The sequence below is a fragment of the Bidens hawaiensis genome, unplaced genomic scaffold (genome assembly GCF_021521415.1).
Source record: "Bidens hawaiensis isolate Kalapana, Puna unplaced genomic scaffold, B.hawaiensis_p1.1 tig00419391_1, whole genome shotgun sequence".
Lineage (NCBI taxonomy): Eukaryota > Viridiplantae > Streptophyta > Magnoliopsida > Asterales > Asteraceae > Bidens > Bidens hawaiensis.
Window position 1 is genome coordinate 1,284,134 of NW_027504845.1, and position 5,786 is coordinate 1,289,919.

Genomic DNA, 5,786 nt, shown 5'->3' on the forward strand with positions numbered 1-5,786 from the left:
GTTCACTCCAATCAAAATTCCCTTCTTGTTGTGCAGCAAGTGCTACATTCTCTTGGTTTCTGGGTTGATTTTGATTGTTTCTATTGGGATTATTTGGAGTAGTTTGAGGGTGTTGGTTTCTTTGGTAGTTTTGGTTCTGAGGCACAACTTGTTGATTATTCATTTGTGGTTGTTGTTAGTTGTTAGTTGTTGAAGTTGTTGTTTCTTGGCTGGTTCTGTTGATATTGCAATTGGTTTCTTGGCTGTTGATTTTGGTACTGATTCATTTGAAAATTTCTAGGCTGGCTGCATTCTCTAGCAAAGTGTCCAGCTTTTTGGCAATCGTAACATATTGCTTTGGACTTATCAAAGCCAATCCTCTCATTTGGACCAGATACTAGAGATATTCCAGTTTTGTTAAACAGCCTTTTGCTTCTGAGTGCAAGCATTGCAGCCTGCCACTTTAAGTCCATATCTTCAAGATCATCAGCATCTATTTGTTCCAAATCATCATGAATGACACTTGTGTGAATCATATTCTTGGCTACAAATGCATTGTATGACTCTGTGAACATAGAGAATAATGCTTAAGTTTCACTTCCATGACCACTGTTTCCACCAGAATAAGGTAATGTCCACTTGCCATGGAGGCAGAGTCATTTTCATCTATGAGTTGAACATTAAACCTTGACTGGTTACTTGTACTACCACCAACAAATGCTTTAGGTGTAACAACACCATGTTCAGTTGGTTCCTCTATGATGGGAATCTGTTGTTGGTTTTTCGTGGACAAGCTTCCCATAGGTGCAATAAGAGCATTGGACACCTGGAAACATGGATTCTCTTCCTTTATCATTTCATTCTCAATCATCTCTATCTCAACAGCCTAAAGAATGCAAATTACATCATCCAGCTTGAGTTGATCAAAATTTGGTTTTTGAGGAATGAATTTGTTGTCTGTATACCACTCCTTTGGCATTGAATTCAGTAACTTAGTGTTCAAATCAAAGTATATCATCACATAAGTTGTTCTTAGGTCATTCACAATAGCTAGAAATCTATCAAGAATTGATTTCAATCTTTCTCTATCCTTGTACTTGAATCTCTCAAGCTGTTGCTTGAGTCTTTGTTTCTTGATATTTTTCAGCTTAATGTTCCCTTCAAAAATCTCAAGTATTGCATCATACATAGCCTTAGCTGTTGTGTGATGTGCAACCTTGGTTAAGATTTTCCAATATAATCCCAGCTTGATCATAGCTAGAGCCCTGTCATCCACCTTTCTCATCCTATCACACACGACAGTGTTTGGATTTGCACCATCAGCTGCTTGTGGACCATTCTTGATTGATTTCCATATGTCAACATCCTTATAGCACACAACAGCCTCGAACAATACCTTCCACTTGGTGAAATTTTCATGTCCGTACAGTCTAGGAATTTGGTAATGGAAACTTCTTGCTCTTAAAAACCAGACATTTTTGGTAATTTTTTGAAAATATGATTTTAAAACTGAAACAGATAAAAACAGAGTAAAAATCGAGTTTTGAAAACAATCAGATCTGATAATCAAATCTTCAGATCTGATGTATCTGGTTCGATTGGAGTAAGATTAAATAATAAAGATTCAAACTTTAATTAAAATAAGTAAAAGAAGACACCGGAAATTTGCAGATTTAGACGAAATATGAAGAACAGAGGTGTCGACGTCAGTATTCAATGGAACAATTCTCTGCTTACGTCATTCTTCGTCTTTAATAAATCAGCAAAGAGCAACAAATCTTCACCCAAACAGCAACGGACAAGCTTTGATACCACTTGTCGGTCCCGTAAATGGATCACTCACACTCACATTAATCTCATAACCCACACAATAAATGTGATTACAAGCTGGTTAATAACGGTTGCTATTTTGGGTAAGAACTGTTTGTTAACGCCGGAATCAGAAACAAACAGAATTGTTGCTTTAAGAATAATAAATGTAACAAACACAAACCATAACTCAAAGGATTCCAATTTATAAAAAGGTTTCATACAAATGTAAATCGATTAGGGTTTCTTGTAAGGAACGTATTATTTGTACTAATCCTATGACAGCCGTCACACTCAATATCAGAAAATATTCTCTTAGGTCTAAAAAGTGTAACTTGTGGTAGGCGTGCCCTAAATTATTCTATTTATAGGTCTGCCACCACCTGACAGTTGTCATTCCTTCTAGAAACCGTAATGATTGGCACATAATCATATTACATATTCAAAAATATTCTAAGTGTAAAACCAATTCTTCCGAGTAGACATTATGTCAGTTGTCTTCTCCGAGTAGGCTTTGTGCCCTTTGTCTTTTACGAGTAGACCTGGTAACCTTGAAGTGTGCTGGTGAACAGTTATCCGGGTAGACTTTACTTAGAGTATTTTCCCTAGAAAATACTCACCTAGCAGACTTCAATCTTTTTGACCATAGCAAACTTTTCTCGATATGGTCCTACAAGCAAACTGTTCTTCATGAATCCCTTCAACCCATTGTTAAAAGATACTCCCTCCGTCCCATTATAAGTGTCCTAGTTTGATTTTTCTAGTCTTTCTTGTTTAACTTTGACCGATAATATTTTTGTTTGTGTTATATAATATTTGATGTAAAATATATGAATTGATTGGGTTTTAAACGTATTTTACATTGATATAATTTTCATCAAATATTATATAACACGAACAAAAATATTTACGGTCAACGTTGCAAAAGAAAGACTTTAAAATTCAAACTATGACACTTATAATGGGACGGAGGGAGTAACTTATTAAGCAAACATAAGTGTGCTGGTAACACTGTTTTGACTGTGTTGGTGGCACTTTAGCTTGCTTAGGGTTGAACCTTGCTAGTGAAAGTACTTAGAATATTTCATGATCACTTTCAACAAGCATACTCGGACTATCGTTTATTAATCAAACCTTGCTAGATCTCCCAAATACTTAGCTTCAAAAGCTTGGTTTAGTCAAGGGTTTGCTAGTAAGCAATCCATGCTCGATTTGAAAAACACCTTTTCTAGACAAAGTGAACCCTGCTCGGATGATCACTTAAGAAGACTTCAAGAAGTTAACCGTGTCCGATTGGCAAAATACCTTGCTAGGACAAGTAAAACCCTGCTCGGATGTCCAAGTGTGCTCGGTTTCCATACTTAGCCATTTCAAAGAAGTGTTGAGAAGATTCCAATCTCCCTTAATCTTCCTTAAGTCGTTTCAAGTCAAATTCTTGACTCAACATGTATGTTACATGTTTTAACTAGAAGTCACTCATCGTAGCTGACTCTTAGTATGCACGCAGGTTAATAGACTGAAGCAGTTAGCTTGAGGGGGACACATGGCAGGATCTAAAGAAGCTGGCATCTGCAGAAAGATTTGTCATGATGTTAAATAAAATAATTTTTATGTTATGTTTTTAAAGACAAGTTTTGAATGTTTGTAACGAATGATTGAAGTTTTATTTATTCCGTGAAAGTTTTAATTGACTATGATATTTAAGAACTGTGTTTATGAGTAAATCTAACGCCAAATTAGGGCACCGGGATCAGGGCCTTACAATATATAAATATAATTTATAAATAAGATAAATTAACCATTTGAATATATATTAAATCAATTAATATTTAGTAATTAAACAAGTTGTATTATTTATATATGTATATATACTAGACGAGTGTCCGCACGATGCAGCGGGAAATACAGACATTGGTAATCACGTAAGAGATTTTTGGGTGTTCATCGTTCCATTTGAAATTGTGGATTAAGAATTCTTATTTTAAACTCAATTTAGTATCAAAGTACAAATGAAACCGAAACCTAACCATTGTTAATGGTTTGTTTATGTTGAGCCTTAATTTTCAACGGTTTGGTTTCAGTTTTCGATGACAAAAAACGGCTTGACTCACGGTTTAGTTTAAAACAATCAAAACTTGACCACAAACGCATGTACGTAAGATGTAATATTTTTAACTGAATACAAACTATGACAATATCATACTCAAATTAAAGAGAATTAAATGCTCGTTTTTATGGTGCAACTTTTTTAAAAAAATATTAACGTATGAAAAAGTTATGATTGTATAAAATCATGGGGGAATTTGGGTTAAAAGTGAAATTATAAATAATATATCTTTAAAAGATAAGGGATCAAAGTTGTAACTATTCTTTAAATTTCCAAAAGTATATTAAAGTTGAGAGGGCAAGATTGTAAATCATTTGAATCAATAGGAAAGACCTGTAAAATTTGTTAGAATGACTACTTTACCCATGTGTACGATTGTACTATGTGTTTGAAAATTCGTAAATTACTTAAAAATAGTGTCTTAATTTGCCCATAAGTGATGTATTATATATAGTATAGACATGTATATTTATACACTAGTAGGTGCCCGCGCGATGCGGCAGAGACGTAAATTTACAACACAATACTTATTTTGTATTGATTAATATCGGTTTTGTTCGTTACAGTATTGATTGGGTTCTTTCGAATATGTATAGTTATAAAAAAGAGAAAACAACCCACAGGTAGCGGCTTTGTGGTTGTTTGTGTAACTATATGGTAAATAATTAAAACTGAACCGGATAATCTTGTTTCGGGTTTCTCGATTTTGAACTTCAATTTTGAGTTTAACCACTACTTACTACGCTCAACAATGTTATTTTGTTTTGTGCATGGTTATGCGTTGCATTAGTGGGAAAAAAATTCATGACATTGTTCATAATCGTCATCCAACATATAATTATCTAGTGCTATTTACATAATCGCCAATCTCAACATATAACCAAAGGAAACATGAAAGGGAAGAGGTTGGACATCTACATAAATGAGATTATATAACTTTGCATATGCTCAAAATTAATTATTTGCATTATCAAGTTAATATTTAAAAGTCATTTATTTGAATATGAAAGACAAACTTCTACTAAAAATCTACTGAATGGCTTAGTCCTTACATTTGACTTTTTTGTCAATGCGATGACACCAACCAACGAAGCGTGATAGAACCGAGCCCCGGTGCGGAAGCGTGAATAGTCGTTATTAATTAACGGTGTGGAGCTCGGGTCTAGGGTTAGGATCGAATCTAACTCAGATTCACTCTTGAAAGATGTTTGGACGGATGAGGTGTATTGGGAGAGAGCCTGATTTGATTAACAATCAACAATAAAGTATGATGAACAATTGTAATCAAAACACAAAAGATAGAAATGGTAGTATGAAATATTAGCCGAATGATTCTCATTAAGATGAAACACTCATACATACATTCATACATACAATCGATTAAGAAATATCAGCCACCACCAGGAGAGCTCATCCTGGAGGTGGAGACTCTCTCAAAGGGATAAAACCCTAAATCTCACACATACACAATACAGTCACTCATACTAGACAAATGAATAAAAACATCTATTTATACTAGTCTAGCATGACTTGGTCTTCAAACCATCTACCCTTGGATAAAACCTCAGCTGACCCAAAACATTTCTATGGTTACTTACACTTAGCAAAAATACATATCAAATAAAAAATCAAAATTACATGCTCACCTTTGACAAGTCTATTCATGTTCTTCAAGTTCACATGACACAGTTTCTTATGCCATAATTTTGACTCGTTTTCAGTGGCTTTGGAAACAAAACATGCACCTCCTCTTGAAATACCTTCTTTCATATTCAATTCATACAAGTTACCATTTCTTGGTGCCATCATCATAATCATTTCTTGGTGCCATCATCTTGAAATACCTTCTTTCATATTCAAATCAATTGATTCAAGATCATCTTCAGAGACT